This window comes from Bos grunniens, chromosome 20 (assembly GCF_055505025.1).
Source record: "Bos grunniens cultivar Pamir isolate PY7600 chromosome 20, Bosgru_T2T1.0, whole genome shotgun sequence".
NCBI lineage: Eukaryota > Metazoa > Chordata > Mammalia > Artiodactyla > Bovidae > Bos > Bos grunniens.
The window spans coordinates 6,844,865-6,864,147 of record NC_141184.1 but is presented as its reverse complement, the minus strand read 5'-3'; positions in this window follow the sequence as shown (position 1 = coordinate 6,864,147).

Here is a 19,283-nt window from a genome sequence, read left to right as displayed (position 1 = left end):
CCCCTGTCCATGGGATTTCCCAGGCAAGATTACTGGAGTGGGTCACCATTTCCTCCTCCAGGGTATCTTCCTGACCCAGGGATCAAATCTGCATCTCCCGCATTGCAGGTGGATTCTTTACCACTGAGCCACCAGGGAAGCCCATCTGCTACACTAAGTATCATTAATTCAAACATAAATGTTTGGCTTTATGAGTGTGTTTGGTTGGATATTTTATATATTTTAGCCCCTGAAAACACATTTCTGTCTCTTCATAAAATTAGATTTCAACTGTAGACCATGTGGAAACACTGTCTTACCCATGGATTCTGGCTTTCAGCATAGAAAGAAAGAAAGTGAAGTTGCTCAGTCGTGTCTGACTCCTTGCAACCGCATGGACTGTAGCCTACTCGACTCCTCAGTCCATGGAATTTTCTAGGCAAGAGTACTGGAGTGGGTTGCCATTTCCTTCTCCAGGGGATCTTCCCGACTCAGGGATTGAACCCGGGTCTTCTGCACTGCAGGCAGACACATTACTCTCTGAGCCACCTGCATACACTTATTCTTATCCGGTGAACCGACACTTGGAAGCTTCTTCTCCCTGACCCTTGCTTCGTGGTCCTAATTCCAGTTTCCCAGGAATACATCTACCTTAACATAGAGCACCACTTGCTGGGCCTTGCTTGAAGTGGGTTTTAATGGGCTCTCTTTCTGGTACATTAGTGGATAAGATGATAGGATTTCACACTAAAGAGACCAAGGTTTGAATCTTAACTTTCAAACACTACTTTTTGACCATTGATAAGTCACTTGGGTTTTTCAAATCATCGTTTATTCAAGTGCAGAATGTTGATACTACTACACACCTATAAGGTTATTTTGTGAATCAAAAGGAAAAAATGGAACTGAGAATTTCAGCCTGACAGAACCATAATTGATGTTCAAGCAGTAACTATCATCAGTACTATGTAATTATCCCCTTATTTATTAATTACTCTGTGAATCATCCATCAATTAAGATTTCCTTCTAATATTAGGAATACAGGGAAGGAAGAACTTAGGACACTTGGAGATTATCTCTCACTTTGTTGAGAACATTGCATTTTAATCTTTCTAGGTATTTACCAATAGAAATTTTAAGAGAAACTCTTGGACATTCTGACCCATGATGTAGTGATACTGGACAGTAATTTTTGCCCTGTCAACAACCAACACTCAGTAGCTGAGGATGAGGGTCTCAGTTTTGAGGAAGTCTTGCTGGCCGTGATGCCACAATGCTCACCGCAACCACTTATGGAAACCCGAGCTTCTTAGCCTCACCTGAGTCAGAAAGCACTGGGGCCTCATTCTCATTTTCCTATAATCCCCCCTAAAAAGATATTTCAGACACTTCTTTCCTCTGATCATTCGCACCCGCTTAGAGACACCCCATGTCTCTATCTGTCAACATCAGCACGACACACGTAAAGAGAATGAGTTTTGCTCCTCACCAATTTTCACCCCCTTAGGGGTGATACCTCTGGTCGGCATGGTCAGTCTCTCTGCAAGACAGAGCATCTTTGAACGACCTGTGGCTGGAGGGAGAACTGGACCACAGCGAGTGCAGATCACGCTGTAACGAGCACCCGGAGAGTTCAGGGAGATGTTAGAGACTCCCAGGCTTGGCAGAAGTGGGATGCAAACAGCAAGCACGTCCCGTGGCTCATCTATTGTGTCTGGGAACAATGGTGCTTTGTCACAAGGCAACTTTCCAAAAATATTTAAAGACAAATGGTAAGGTTTTGGAGTAGAATATTGACATTATGAGAATGAATGAAGGTTATCTGTTGAGTTAGGCTGGGTAGACCTGGAGAGTAAAGATTATTTAAGGGGCTCTGGCAATAATGTGTGTGAGAAATACATAATAATCTAACAAGGTTTGTGGCAATGAGATAAAGGAAAAGGAAAAATTATCAAAATTGCATAAAATAGGCTGGAGATGGGCCAAAAGAAGATTCAGAGGTTGGAACCTGGATCTGGATACCTAAGAAAAATGTGTGTCATTCACATAATAAGGAAAATCAGTAAGACTATACAGTTTAAGAAAGAAAGTGACACATTTTAGCTATTGTCTATTGATAAATTTAATTGTTGGACTCAGCCACTCCATACATTTACATGTAATGGTATATACTTACCTGTGCTTTCCTGGTGACTCGAGGGTTTAAAGAATCTACCTGCCAGTGCAAGAGACATATGTTTGATACCTAGAGCAGGAAGATCCACTGGAGAAGGAAATGGCAATCCACTCCAGTATTCTTTTTTTATTTTTCCTTGTAAGCAGTTTATTTTTTTAATTTATTTTAATTGGAGGCTAATTACTTTACAATATGGTGGTGGTTTTTGCCATACATTGACATGAATCAGCCACGGGTGTACATGTGTTCCCCATTCTAAACCCACCTCCCACCCCTCCCCATCCCATCCCTCAGGGTCATCCCAGTGCACCAGCCCTGAGCACCCTGTCTCATTCATTGAAACTGGACTGGCGATCTGTTTCACATATGATAATATACATGTTTCAGTGCTATTCTCTCAAATCATCCCACCCTCGCCTTCTCCCACAGAGTCCAACAGTCTGTTCTATACATCTGTGTCTCTTTTGCTGTCTTGTATATAGGGTCATCATTACCATCTTTCTAAATTCCATATATATGCATTAATGTACTGTATTGGTGTTTTTCTTTCTGGCTTACTTCACTCTGTATAATAGGCTCCAGTTTCATCCATCTCATTAGAACTGACCCAAGTGTGTTCTTTTAAATAGTTGGGTAATATTGCATTGTGTATATGTACCACAGCTTTCTTATCCATTTTGCCAATGGACATCTAGGTTGCTTCCATGTCCTGGCTATTATAAACAGTACTGTGATGAACACTGGGGTACACGTGTCTCTTTCAATTCTGGTTTCCTCAGTGTGTATGCCCAGCAGTGGGATTGCTGGGTCATATGGCAGTTCTGTTTCCAGTTTTTTAAGGAATCTCCACACTGTTCTCCCTAGTGGCTGTACTAGTTTGCATTCCCACCAACAGTGTAAGAGGGTTCCCTTTTCTCCACACCCTCTCCAGCATTTATTGCTTGTAGACTTTTGGATTGCAGCCATTCTGACTGGCATGAAATGGTACCTCACTGTGGTTTTGATTTGCATTTCTCTGATAATGAGTGATGTTGAGCATCTTTTCATGTGTTTGTTAGCCATCTGTATGTCTTCTTTGGAGAAATGTCTGTTTAGTTCTTTGGCCCATTTTTTGATTGGGTCGTTTATTTTTCTGGAATTGAGCTGCAGGAGTTGCTTGTATATTTTTGAGATTAGTTGTTTGTCAGTTGCTTCATTTGCTATAATTTTCTCCCATTCTGAAGGCTGCCTTTTCACCTTGCTTACAGTTTCCTTCATTGTGTAAAAGCTTTTAAGTTTAATCAGGTCCCATTTGTTTATTTTTGCTTTTATTTCCATTACTCTGGGAGATGGGTCATAGAGGATCCTGCTATGATTTGCATCAGAGCCACTCCAATATTCTTGTCTGGAGAATCCCATGGGCAGAGGAGCCTGGTGGGCTACAGTCCATGGAATCGCAAAAGAGTTGGACATAACTTAGTGACTAAACAACAACAACAGCTGCTTACTCCTATGTAGACCATATTTGTTACTCAAAATAAGTGCATTTAAGTTTTGTTTTAACCAGTGAGACTTAAAAGATTAGCAATTGCATTAGCTATCTAAAATAATTTGTCCTATAAAAATAGGTATTCTATTGTGATTTGAAATGTGTTTTAGCACACATTTTCATAACAAAAGGTGTTGTCAAGTGTTGGTGGACTTGTGTTTGAAGCTGTCAGGATTGTTAACTTTTTCCTGAACACAGGATGTTTCCATCCACATACTGATAATCATCTCAGGTACCCCAGCAGGCTGAAGAAAACTGTATCCCACCACTGTGCCTTCAGTGAAAAGTAGGTCCTGTGAGAATCAGTGATAGAAGTTAAAAAGGAACATTCCAAATCAAAAGATGAGCATCACGGACACAGTGGGCACATGAAAAGTCCAATCCTAGAGACATTTGTGAAGTGAGAATATCCCCTACAGTATTAATAAACAAGAAATGTCATGGCTATTAGCAATTTCCGGCCTCCAGATGTGAATGAGGGCTCCCAAAACTGTGATCCAGTGCGTGCTGCCACCCACCACGGTGATTGCTGAGTAGCTGGGGGAATGCAAGAAGCAAGGAGAATAAGGAAACAGGATTTGGCCCCAGAAAGGCAAGGGCATCCCCTCTAGTACTCTTGCCTGGAAAACCCCATGGACGGAGGAGCCTGGTGGGCTGCAGTCCATGAGGTCGCTAAGAGTCAGGCACGACTGAGCGACTTCACTTTCACTTTTCACTTTCATGCATCAGAGAAGGAAATGGCAACCCACTCCACTATTCTTGCCTGGAGAATCCCAGGGACAGAGGAGCCTGGCGGGCTTCTGTCTATGGGGTGGCACAGAGTCGGACATGACTGAAGTGACTTAGCAGCAGCAGCAGCAGCAGCAGCTGAGCTGCACATGAAAGGAAAGAATTCAGTGAGCCCAGAGGCTTGCACCTTCCCATTCACAGAATGCTAAATTCCTTAACTTGATACCTGATCTTTGATGTTCAGACAGTCTTCTCCCTTTGTTGCAAACTTTTATATAGCCTCACTTCCCCTCCTGCCTCCTTGGAGCAGTTTTCTCTGAGCTTCTGAGATGCTGTTTCCGTGGTTCAGAATCCTAAACATTTCCACTTAAATAAAATAACCCTATACTTTGGCCACCTGATGTGAAGAGCTGACCCATTAGAAAAGACCCTGATACTAGGAAAGATTGAAGGCAGGAGGAGAAGAGGACAACAGAGGATGAGATGGTTGGATGGCATCACCAATGGTCGTGAGTCTGGGCAAGCTCCGGAAGGTGGTGAAGGACAGGGAAATCTGGAGTGCTGCAGGTCCATGGGGTCGCAAAGAGCTGGAAACGACCGAGCGACTGGACAACTATTTTCAGGTTGTGGCTATATTTTTCAGTTGACATATTCTTCATTCTCAGAGCTTTGCAATGTGTCTTCTGGACCTATTCTGTTATCGTGAACAGCCCTGAATAACAGGTAAGTTACAATGCTTATTGATTTCATTACTCTGGGTTTCTTTGCTATAATCAATTTTTTTCACTATGGATATACCCAGTTGTAGTTATTCAAATAAAATTCGGGATCCAGTTTAAGGAGTGTATTACTACAGGGAGGTAAGCTCCCTAGGGGAAGTTGTAGCAATTCAAAGGCAGCCACTCCCAGAGCCAGAGCTGAAAAAACCTGATGCATGATGCAGAGGCTAAAATAGAAAAGTAGAATACACATCTTAGTTCAGCAAACACAAATGCTAGGGATTTGTTCATTAATTATACAGGCTCCAAATTCATCGTGGTGTCACAGATCCACGTGAGTTCTTTGGGTTCCCAATTGTTAAACCCACCACATGAGTAGAGACTGAATTTTCAAGATGGCTGTTTGTGTTACACATTTCAGCAAGACACACACCAGATGTCTTTGGCTTTGCTCGTAGACTGGAATTCCAATCTGTTCATCCTGGCAGAGAGATTCCCCCATCAGGTGCAAAGAACTGAAGCAACTCAAGAAAACAAGAAAACTGTGACTCTTTCTGCTACTCGCCCCCAACTTTCTCTGGGAGCCCAGACTTGCCCAGCTTCTGACCTTTGTAATGGGATTTTTATGTGCTGAACAATTACACATATAAATATGTCTTATAACGAGCTGGAGACAATAAAAATATCTTATGATTGCAAAACCCTAGGTGAGCTTACACAATCCTGTCAAATAGAATTTACATTACTTTTATACTGCTATTGAGATAGAGGCCTCATGTAAAATTTACAAATATTTTTTACTCTGTTTCCATGTGTATTAAGTCAAAGTAAAAAAGCAAGCACTATTTTCTCTCACTGAAGCTCCCATATTTAAATACTAACAAAGGAAATTGACAGGGACATTCAGTGATGGCGAAGACTCTTGTTCTTAGAAAAAACACTATGATGAAGTGGCATGTTACAAAATGCTTAGTATTCTGTCCTAGAATAATGATTGTAATTTTCCAGTATACTTCAAATTAATAGGCTAGATTTTATTTCAGTTCAACTTTTTTTTATCATTAGAGAGGCATATATTTTATACTTAAGTCTAGAGTGCCTAGGCTTCCTTGGTGGCTCAGATGGTAAAGAATCTGCCTGCAATGCGGGAGACTCAGATTTGATTCCTGGGTCAGGAAGATCCCCCTGGAGAAGGGCATGGCAACCCACTCCAGTATTCTTGTCTGGAGAATTCCATGGACAGAAGAGCCTGGCAGGCTACAGTCCATAGGCTTGCAAAGAGTCCGACACAACTGTGTGACTAACACTTTCACTTTCATACTAGAGTGCCTAACAGAGCTTTGCACATAGCAACAAAAGAGTCAAAATTGAAATAAAATTGAAAGCCTTACATTAGGTGAGATAATGGCTAAGACTGGTTCCAAATAGGAAAAAGAGTACGTCAAGGCTGTATATTGTCACCCTGCTTATTTAACTTATATGCAGAGTACATCATGAGAAACACTGGGCTGGAAGAAGCACAAGCTGGAATCAAGATTGCTGGGAGAAATATCAATAACCTCAGATATGCGGATGACACCACCCTTATGGCAGAAAGTAAAGAGGAACTAAAAAGCCTCTTGATGAAAGTGAAAGAGGAGAGTGAAAAAGTTGGCTTAAAGCTCAACATTCAGAAAACGAAGATCATGGCATCTGGTCCCATCACTTCATGGCACATATATGGGGAAACAGTGGAAACAGTGTCAGACTTTTATATTTTGGGGCTCCAAAATCACTGCAGATGGTGATTGCAACCATAAAATTAAAAGACGTTTACTCCTCGGAAGGAAAGTTATGACCAGCCTAGATGGCATATTCTAAAGCAGAGACATTACTTTGCCAACAAAGGTTCATCTAGTCAAGGCTATGGTTTTTCCTGTGGTTATGTATGGATGTGAGAGTTGGACTGTGAAGAAAGCTGAGTGCTGAAGAACTGAGGCTTTTGAACTGTGGTGTTGGAAAAGATTCTTGAGAGTCCCTTGGACTGCAAGGAGATCCTACCAGTCCATCCTAAAGGAGATCAGTCCTGGGTGTTCTTTGGAAGGAATGACGCTAAAGTTGAAACTCCAATACTTTGGCCACCTCATGTGAAGAGTTGACTCATTGGAAAAGACCCTGATGCTGGGAAAGATTGAGGGCAGGAGGAGAAGGTGACAACAGAGGATGAGATGGCTGGATGGCATCACCGACTCAATGGACATGGGTTTGGGTGAACTCCGGGAGTTGGTGATGGACAGGGAGGCCTGGCATGCTGCGGTTCATGGGGTCGCAAAGAGTCAGACACGACTGAGCAACTGAACTGAATTGGACTGAATGGCTAAGATGAAAGCAAAGCATGTGATTCTTGTCTTTGTTGGTTTGCAAACTCAGGAGCTTTCCTGGGTGAAATCTGAAACTGGCCCTGCTACATGGAGGGCAAGAAGAGATCAAAGAAAGAGGCAAATTTAACAAGCGAGGGGCTTACAGAGGAGAGTCTTAAGAACTCATGTAGATAAACTTGGGCTCGGGGGTCAGGTCCTGCCCAAAGTCTATGATTGTTCAGCTTATGAGCAAAGAATACTTTTTACATTTTTAAAGAGTTGTTAAAACACCAAAGAATATGCAACAGAGATATATGTGGCCCACAAAGAAAGAAGGAAAGTGAAGTCGCTCAGTCATGTCCAACTTTTTGCGACCCCATGGACTATAGCCCTCCAGGTTCCTCCATCCTTGGGATTTTCCAGGCAAGTGTACTGGAGTGGGTTGCCATTTCCTTCTCCAGGGGATCTTCCCAACTCAGGGATCAAAGCCTGGTCTCCCATGTTGCAGACAGACTCTTCACTGTCTCAGCCACAAGGGAAGCTCTATGTGGCCCACAAAGCTGAAAATACTTACTCTCTTTACTCTTTACAGGAGAAAATGTTTCCTGACTTCTGACTTAGAGTATGAGTAGGTACTTAGAGCAGTGGTCCCCAACCATTTTGGCACCAGGGACCATTTCCAAGGAAGATAATTTTTCCACAGACCACAGTGGGATTGGGGAGGCGGATGGCTCAAGTGGTGATGCAAGTGATGGGGGCAGCAGATGAAGCTTCGCTCACCTCCTGCTGTGCAGTCTGCTTCCAAATAGATGGGGCTGGGGACCCTTGGCTTAGAGGAAAACTAGACATAGAGATGCTTGACCATACATCCTGACCCTGCACCCTTCCCACAAAGCGAGGGCTGTTAACTTTGTCTTCCGAGTAATTCTAAAGTGAAGCCAACAATCCTTGCTGTCAGTGAAATCAAAGTTGGTGGAAATATTTCTTTCAAAAAGGGATGGCTGCTGGTTAGTTAGAGGAACGGTACTGACGTACTTGGAATGACTCAGTTGGGATAAAGCCCCACTTTTGCTGGACTAATACGACAGAGAGTATCTTTCTCCCTTACATAGCCATTCCATGGTTGTGTTTCTGCTCAGCACTTTGGTGGCTCAGAAGTCAGGCTTATCATCTTTGAAGTTGCCATTCATTGAGTCTTGGTGTCCTTAACTTCTAGATGAACAACAAAGATTGGAAAGAAAGAGTAAAAAAGGCAAAGTTATTTCTTAAACACACCTCCCCGAAAGTAATGCATGTCACTACCTCTGGCATAATATTGACAAGACTTCCCTGGTGGCTCAGATGGTAAAGCATCTGCCTACAATGCAGGAGACCTGGGTTCAATCCCTGGGTCAGGAAGATCTCCTGGAGAAGGAAATGGCGACCCACTGCAGTATTCTTGCCTGGAAAATCCCATGGATGGAGTAGCCTGGTGGGCTCCAGTCCATGGGGTCGCAAAGAGTCGGACACGAGTGAGTGACTTCACTCACTTTGTAATGCGACCTCACTTGCTGGGTTAGTAAATGAAGCCCCTGGTTGGACCACTAGAGGGAGCTCCTCACTATAGACCGGAGAGCAGGAAACCTGGTTGGCATGCAGTGGTCTCCACCAACTGTGTAGGTGTCAAAGGGCCTGGTTTCTTAGTGGAGATATCGAATTGGAAACACATGTGATGTCATCTTACCCCAGCACCCACTGCAAATTCCAGCTAAGAAACTAGAAATAATAATGTTGCTGTTGTGGCTTTCAGGAGCTCAGTCGTGTTTGGACTGCAGCACGCCAGGCTTCCCTGTCCTTCACCAACTCAGTACGGAAGGCAGACTGGAGGGAAACTGAGGCAATAATTATAATAAGGAGTCACTCATCTGAGCAGGGAGAGTGAGGTTCTGGAACTCTGTTCCTCAGATGACATTCTGTGCTTAAACGTGATTACAACACGGTCTTTTCAAAGTCTTCTTGGGACTTCCCTGGTGCAGTGGATGACAATCTACCTGCCAAGGCAGGGGACAGGGGTCCTATACACGGTCCGGGAAGCTTCCACACGCAGCAGAGCAACTGAGCCCATGTGTCACAACTGCTAAGCCCATGCGCTGCGACTGCCGAAGCCCCAGAGCCTAGAGCCTGTATTCCACAAGTCACCGCAGCAAGAGAAGGCCAGCGTGAGGCAACAAAGACCCAGAACAGTCAAAAATAAATAAATTAAAAAAAATTTTTTTCTTAATCTTGATCTATCAGTCTCAGAGTGGCCTTGTCTCATACTGATGTTCTGTGAAATTAAGTCCTACAAGAGAACAGCAAAGTCTCCCTGCGGGTGCCAGGCCAGCTTGTAACAATACCAAGACCCGCCAGTCACGCCCGGAGACCCCCGATGCTGGGGCTGCACAGACCTTAGAGACGGTGCATGGACCTCTGGCGTGGACTCCTTAGCAGCCCAGCTTTGGCAACAGGATGAGCTTGGCTTCTCTGACTGACAGAAGGGCATCTCTTCCGATATTCCAGCTTCCTGTTGTAGACCTTCAATTCTGCAGCTTATCTCCTAACTGTGTCAAGGCCGATTTCTATAATAACTGCCTTATCCCATAGCTCACGGTGTTTCTGCTCCCCTAATTAAACACTGATGGTGCTGCTGGGATAAATAAGGAGGATTAATTAAAAGCCATTTGAGAAGCACAGAGATCCCCAGAGACCCCTCTGAAAATCCATGCATTGAGAGGCTGCCGTTCTCAGTCAATGCAAAAGAGAGGGGGGTTGTGCTCTTTAAAAAACAAAATTGACCGACTGAGGACTGAGGAGTTCCGGGTATATGTGAAGCCAGGGTAGGTTTCTAAAACCCGGGGAGTAATTTCAAAGTATGTGAGCTGAACGCTGATCTCAACGGTCTCCTTTTTCTGCTCAGCCCTGAAAGTTCAGCAGTCACACCCTGTAGAAGGAGCCTGGAAGAATTTGCTCTGTGAGATCTGACTAAATACATACAACAGTGGCGGGGTGGGGGGAGTGCGTTACTATCTGAAGCATTCAGTTCAGTTCAGTCGCTCAGTTGTGTCCGACTCTTTGCGACCCCATGAATCACAGCACGCCAGGCCTCTCTGTCCATCACCAACTCCAGACTTCACTCAAACTCACGTCCATCGAGTCAGTGATGCCATCCAGTCATCTCATCCTCTGACGTCCCCTTCTCCTCCTGCCTTCAATCTTATCCAGAATCAGGGTATTTTCAAATGAGTCAGTTCTTTGCATCAGATGGCCAAAGTATTGGGAGTTTCAGCTTCAGCATCAGTCCTTCCAATAAATAGTCAGGACTGGTCTCCTTTAGGATAGACTGGTTGGATCTCCTTGCAGTCCGAGGGACTCTCAAGAGTCTTCTCCAACACCACAGTTCAAAAGCATCAATTCTTCAGAGCTCAGCTTTCTTCACAGTCCAACTCTCACATCTATACATGACCACTGGAAAAACCATAGCCTTGACTAGATAGACCTTTGTTGGCAAAGTAATAATATCTCTGCAACTGACTCAGTGGACATGAATCTGAGCAAACTCTGGGAGTAGGTGATGGACAGGGCATCCTGGCATGTTGCAGTCCATGGGGTCGCAAAGGGTCGGACACAGCTGAACGACTGCACTGAACTGGTGACTCCAAACAGCAGCAGTTGATTCTCTCACAGCTCTGGAGGCAGATGTCTGCAGTCACTGTGTCAGCAGGGCTGGGTCCTCCCTGAGCTTCTGAGGGAGAATCTCCCAGTGACCGCCTGGTGAAGCCTATGGGACCCTGTGGGCCTCCTGGGCAGGAAGCCTTTCAAACAGCTGCTAATCCAGGAAGGGGAGGGGATTGCAGAGACAGGGGAGAAGCAGCCAAGAAGCAGTAGCATCCAGATCCCAGTTTCACCTCAAGGGATACGCATCTTTGAGCTCTTTATAAAACTAAAGTGAAAGTGAAGTTGCTCAGTTGCAACCAACTCTTTGCGACACTAAAACTAAAACCCTCAGAAAAACACAAGATGTTAGAATCCTTCATTCCAGCGAAGATCAGAGTTTGATAACTTTAAGAAGTTAATCAGGAGAAACCACCTGAGGCCAGATTAAAGGAATGCAGGCCTTCCACACACCCTGATCCTTATCACAGCAGCAGCCCCACCCCTGAACCATTGCTATTTCAGTTCAGTTCAGTTCAGTCGCTCAGTCCTGTCCGACTTTTTGTGACCCCATGAATCGCAGCACGCCAGGCCTCCCTGTCCATCACCAACTCCGGGAGTTCACCCAGACCCACGTCCATCGAGTCAGTGATGCCATCCAGCCATCTCATCCTCTGTCATCCCCTTTTCCTCCTGCCCCCAATCCCTCCCAGCATCAGAGTCTTTTCCAATCAGTCAACTCTTCGCATGAGGTGGCCAAAGTACTGGAGTTTCAGCCTTAGCATCATTCCTTCCAAAGAAATCCCAGGGCTGATCTCCTTCAGAATGGACTGGTTGGATCTCCTTGCAGTCCAAGGTACTCTCAAGAGTCTTCTCCAACACCACAGTTCAAAAGCATCAATTCTTCGGCGCTCAGCCTTCTTCACAGTCCAACTCTCACATCCATACATGACCACAGGAAAAACCACAGCCTTGACTAGCCAGACCTTTGTTGGCAAAGTAATGTCTCTGCTTTTCAATATGCTATCTAGGTTAGTCATAACTTTCCTTCCAAGGAGTAAGCGTCTTTTAATTTCATGGCTACAGTCACCATCTGCAGTGATTTTGGAGCCCAGAAAAATAAAGTCTGATACTGTTTCCACTGTTTCCCCTTATATCTGCCATGAAGTGATGGGACCAGATGCCATGATCTTCGTTTTCTGAATGTTGAGCTTTAAGCCAACTTTTTCACTCTCCTCTTTCACTTTCATCAAGAGGCTTTTTAGCTCCTCTTCACTTTCTGCCACAAGGGTGGTGTCATCTGCATATCTGAGGTTATTGATATTTCTCCCGGCAATCTTGATTCCAGCTTGTGTTTCTTCCAGCCCAGCGTTTCTCATGATGTACTCGGCGTAAAAGTTAAATAAGCAGGGTGACAATATACAGCCTTGACGTACCCCTTTTCCTATTTGGAACCAGTCTGTTGTTCCATGTCCAGTTCTAACTGTTGTTTCCTGACCTGCATACAAATTTCTCAAAAGGCAGGTCAGGTGGTTCTGGTATTCCCATCTCTTAAAGAATTTTCCACAGTTTATTGTGATCCACACAGTCAAAGGCTTTGGCATAGTCAATAAAGCAGAAATAGATGTTTTTCTGGAACTCTCTTGCTTTTTCTATCATCCAGCGGATGTTGGCAATTTGATCTCTGGTTCCTCTGCCTTTTCTAAAACCAGCTTGAACATCAGGAAGTTCATGGTTCACATATTGCTGAAGCCTGGCTTGGAGAATTTTGAGCATTACTTTACTAGCGTGTGAGATGAGTGCAATTGTGTGGTAGTTTGAGCGTTCTTTGATATTGCCTTCATTTGGGATTGGAATGAAAACCAACCTTTTCCAGTCCTGTGCCCACTGCTGAGTTTTCCAGATTTGCTGGCATATTGAGTGCAGCACTTTCACAGCATCATCTTTCAGGACTTGAAATAGCTCAACTGGAATTCCATCACCTCCACTAGTTTTGTTCATAGTGATGCTTTCTAAGGCCCACTTGACTTTACATTCCAGGATGTCTGGCTCTAGGTCAGTGATCACACCATCATGATTATCTGGGTCATGAAGATCTTTTTTGTACAGTTCTTCTGTGCATTCTTGCCATCTCTTCTTAATACCTTCTGCTTCTGTTAGGTCCATACCATTCCTGTCCTTTATCGAACCCATCTTTGCATGAAATGTTCCCTTGGTATCTCTAATTTTCTTGAAGAGATCTCTAGTCTTTCCCATTCTGTTATTTTCCTCTATTTCTTTGCATTGATTGCTGAGGAAGGCTTTCTTTTCTCTTCTTGCTATTCTTTGGAACTCTGCATTCAGATGCTTATATCTTTCCTTTTCTCCTTTGCTTTTCGCTTCTCTTCTTTTCACAGCTATTTGTAAGGCCTCCCCAGACAGCCATTTTACTTTTTTGCATTTCTTTTCCATGGGGATGGTCTTGATCCCTGTTTACTGTACAATGTCACGAACCTCAGTCTATCTATCAGGCACTCTATCTATCAGATCTAGGCCCTTAAATCTATTTCTCACGTCCACTGTATAATCAAAAGGGATTTGATTTAGGTCATACCTGAATGGTCTAGTGGTTTTACCTACTTCCTTCAATTTAAGTCTGAATTTGGCAATAAGGAGTTCATGATCTGAGCCACAGTCAGCTCCTGGTCTTGTTTTTGTTGACTGTATAGAGCTTCTCCATCTTTGGCTGCAAAGAATATAATCAATCTGATTTCATCCTGCAAGGTTGGAACTTACAGTTTCTCAGGGCACAAGCCCACTGTTTCCCTCTTTATTTGGCAAAACAATACAACTATACTTCACCCAAAACTCTGTCTCTGAGATTCAATTCAGCCTTGATGCATGGAGGCTGAGGTTTCAGCATCGCTGGTGATCCTCACTATTCCTTGGCTCACAGCTGCATCCCCCCAGTCTCTACCTCCATCCTCATATGATCTTCTTCTTGGTAAGTCATGTTGTAGCTTCTTTTTGTAAGGACATCTATCATGGTATTTGGGCTTCCCAGGTGGCTCAGTGGTGAAGAATCTACCGGTCAGTGCAGGAGGCATCAGAGAGGCAGGTTCAGTCCCTGGGTCAAGAAGATCCCCTGAAGGAGGAAATGGCAACCTACTCCAGTATTCTTGACTGGAAAATTCCATGGACAGAAGAGCCTGGTGGACTACAGTCCATGGCGTGGCAAAGAATCAGACACGACTGAGCACACATCATGGGATTTAAAGACCACCCTAAATCCAGGATGACCTTACCTGAAGCTCCTTAACATAATTATATCTGAAAACAAACAAACAAAACACCTTCTTCCAAATAAATTAACCTCCATACACTATGGGGATTAGGACTTGAACCTGTTTGGGGTGGGGGGCATTCAACTCAATAGAATTACTCTATTCAAGATACTGTTCTAAGCATTTTATAAGTATTAACTTATTTACTTCTTAGGTGTGTGTTGCTCAATCTCTCAGTCATGTCTGACTGCATGCCACCCCATGGAGTGTAGCTCACCAGACTCCTCTGTCCATGGAATTTTCCAGGCAAGAATACTGCAGTGAGTTGCCATTTCCTTCTCTGGGGGATCTTCCTGACCCAAGGATCAAGCTTGAGTCTCTTGCATCTCTTTCATTGGCAGGTGGATTCCTTATCCCTGTGCCCCTGGGAAGCCCTTACTTCTTATACCAAGTCTTTTACATATTTGCCAATATTAGAACTATTTTAGAAACAAAGAATCTGAGGTGTGAAAATGTTAATTTTCCTGAAATCCCACATCTGCCAGTGTTGTTGCTGTTCAGTTGCTCAGTCGTGTCCAACTCTTTGCGACCCCATGGATTGCAGCATGCCAGGCTTCCCAGTCCATTACCAACTCCCAGAGCTTGCTGAAACTCATGTCCACTGAGTCAGTGATGCCATCCAAACATTTCATCCTCTGTCATCCGCTTCTCCTGCTTTCAACCTTTCCCAGCATCAGTGTCTTTTCAAATGAGTCACTTCTTTGCATCAGGTGGCCATATTAAATTATTGGAGCTTCAGTTTCAGCATCAGTCCTTCCAATGAATATTCAGAATTGATATCCTTTAGGATGGACTAGTTTGATCTCCTTGCAGTCCAAAGGACTCTCAAGAGTCTTCTCCAACACCACAGATCAAAAGCATCAATTCTTCAGTGTTCAGCCTTCTTTATGGTCCAAGTCTCATATCCACACATGACTAATGGAAAAACCAAAGCTTTGACTATAGGGACCTTTGCTGGCAAAGTGATGTCTCTGCTGTTTAGCTTTCTCATAGCTTTCCTTCCAAGGACAAAGTGTTCAGTTATGTTTAAATCCAGGCAGAAAAACTCCACAGATTACATGTTTAACCATTGTGCTTTAGATCATGCTAGCTATTCCTGACCCAGACCTATTCCTATTCCTGACATTATTAATAATTAATTATTAATATATAATATTAATACATTAATATTATATATTAATATAATATATTAATTATATATATAATTATATTATTATTTATATATTTTATATATATAATATATATAATATTTATATATATAATATATGATATATATATTATATAATACATATGAATATATATGAATATATAATATGAATATAATATGAATATTATATATGAATAATAATTAATAATATTATTTATATTAATATAAATTATTGTTAATATATTATTAATTAATATTTTATTATTAATTTTATTATTAATTAATAATATATAATATATTATATATTATATAATATATTATATATATTTTATATATTATATATATTTTATTATATATATATAACATATATAATATATTATATATATAAATTATATATTATATAATAATATTATATATATTTTTTATATATTATATATATTTTATATATTATATATATATATCCTATATATTATATATATATATTATATATAAATATTATATATTATATATATAACTATATATATATATAATAATATATAATATATATGAATATATAATATGAATATAATATGAATAATAATTAATAATATTATTAATATATATTAATATAAATTATCATTAATATATTTATTAATATATTATTAATTAAGATTTTATTATTAATTTTATTATTAATTAATAATATGTTAATATTATTAATATAAATAGTATTAATATAAACAATAATATATAATAAAATATTATACATTATATATGTATATTATATATACTATATATTATATATAAATATATATATCATGTATATATTATATATATTATATATTATATGTATGAATATATAATATGAATATAATATGAATATTATACATGAATAATATATATTATTATATATTATTTATTATATATATAAACATTATATATAATATATTATATATCTAATATATATATAATATATAATAATATCTATTATTATTCATATATATATTCATATATATTCATATATATTCATATATATAATATATAATATATATAATATACATACATAATATATAATATATATAATAAATAATATATAATAATATATATTATTATTCATGTATAATATTCATATATTCATATTATATATTCATATATATAATATATAGTATACATATGTAATATATAAAATATATATAATATTTATATATAATATATAAAATATTATATATATAATATATAAATATATTATATACATAAATATTACATATATTATAAATATATATTATATATATAATATATAAATATATGATATATTTAAATTAAATATATATAAATATATGTTTAATATATTTAATAATTAAATATATATAATATATAAATACTAATATAATTATATATTATATATATTACATATATATATTATATGTAATATATATGAAATATATATAATATAAATATATAAATAATATATATATTAATTATATATTATTATTTAATATAATAATATATATTATTATATTTAAGGTATATATTAAATTTAAATATATATATACTTATATTTATTTATATATATATAAATATATATATTTAAATATATATACTTAAATTATATTAAATTTAAATTAAATATATATAAATATATATTTGATATATTTAATAATTAAATATATATAAAATATATAAATAATAATATAATTATATATATTATACATATTACATATATATATTATACATAATATATATATTATATATATAATATAAATATATAAATAATACATATATTAATTATATATCATTATTTAATATAATATTGTATTAAATAATAATATATAATTAATATATATAATGTATTAATTAATTATAATAAACATAATGTGTTAATAATAATATATTAATATAGTATAATATTAATATAATTAATATTAATAATTAATAAACCTGACCTATTCCTGACCCTATTCCTGACATTATTAATAACAGAATAATACCTGTAAAGACACCAATGTTTGGAAAGATGCTACAGTTTAAATTCTAATATTAATAATAGAAGGAAAAGCCTGAAATCAAGAGTCAGCTGGGGCAAGTCCTGAAAAAATTTAAAAATATCCGACTTTTACTGGCATCACCCAAGTGTGACACCGGAATGGTGGATGTGCTAAAATAGACACAGGAGCCACTAGGATGGAAGCTTCTGGAAGGAAGGAAGGCTGTTTTTCATTCTCCTGTCACCGGCACCCAGCAAGATGGCACCCACGTGGTGTGGTCAGTAAGTGTGTGGACTGAATGAATGACTGAACCATAATATAGTTTTTTCAAACCAGCATTGTTAATCATCTCTCCTGTATATCATTCTCACTAGCCCTTGCCTTTTCAAGGTCAGATGGACTACTAGTCATACAAAGGAATTAATTTATGCTAATTCTTGAGCTCTATATCACATTTTCTGGGGACCATATATCTTCAGCACCCATGGATCACACACTTCCCTATTATAGTCTTCTGTTGCCCATCTTTCTCATGAATTCTCCTCGTTCAAGATCAAGGTCAGCAGTGCTCACAAATAGGAGTTTATTTATGCAGAACCTTGTCTCTTCTGGTGTAGGTACATGGCAGCCCTATTACTTCCTATCCTTAGATAAAAGTTCTCTCATTAGAATGAGAAACATGGGCAGAAAGGTCAGGAGCAATTCCTCTTGGTGAGGCCCAAGGACATGGTGGAAAGAATACGGGTGTAGGGATTGGTGAAGTAGCTGGGTGAGCACATTTATTGTGGACCCAGTTTGTGCTTTGCTCTAGATTGTGGAAACAAGACAGACACCAACAATGGAGTAATAGATGAGGATGGATAGATAGATTTAATTCTCATACTGCCACTTAGTATCTGTGGAATCTTGCACAAGTTAGAGCAACAATCTAAGCCTCAGTTTAAATAAAATCATTTACATGCTTATCTTATAAGGCTTCTGTAAGAACTAACTAAATAAATAATCATTTGTATATGTGTGTGTGTGTGTGTGTGTGTGTGTACATTTTCCAGGTGGCTTAACAGTGAAGTATCTGCCTGCAATTCAGGAGATGCAGGAGATTTGGGTTTGATTCCTGGATAGAGAAGACTCCTTGGAGGAAGGCATGGCAACCCACTCCAGTATTCTTGTCTGGAGAATCCCACAGACAGAGGAGCCTGGAGGGTTACATTCCATGGGGTCACAAAGGGTCAGACATGACAGAAGCAACTGAGCACACACACATGCACATATATGAACCTAACAGAAGCAGAAGATATTAAGAAGAGGTGGCAAGAATACACAGAAGAACTATACAAAAAAGATCTTCATGACCCAGATAAACATGATGGTGTGATCACTCACCTAGAGCCAGACATCCTGGAATGTGAAGTCAACTGGGCCTTAGGAAGCATCACTAGGAACAAAGCTAGTGCAGGTGATGGAATTCCAGTTGAGCTATTTCAAATCCTAAAAGATGATGCTGTGAAAGTGCTATATACCAGCAAATCTGGAACACTCAGCAGTGGCTACAGGACTGGAAAAGGTCAGTTTTCATTCCAATCCCAAAGAAAGGCAATGCCAAAGAATGTTCAAACTACTGCACAATTGCACTCATCTCACACGCTAGTAAAGTAATGCTCAAAATTCTCCAAGCCAGGCTTCAACAGTACATGAACTGTGAACTTCCA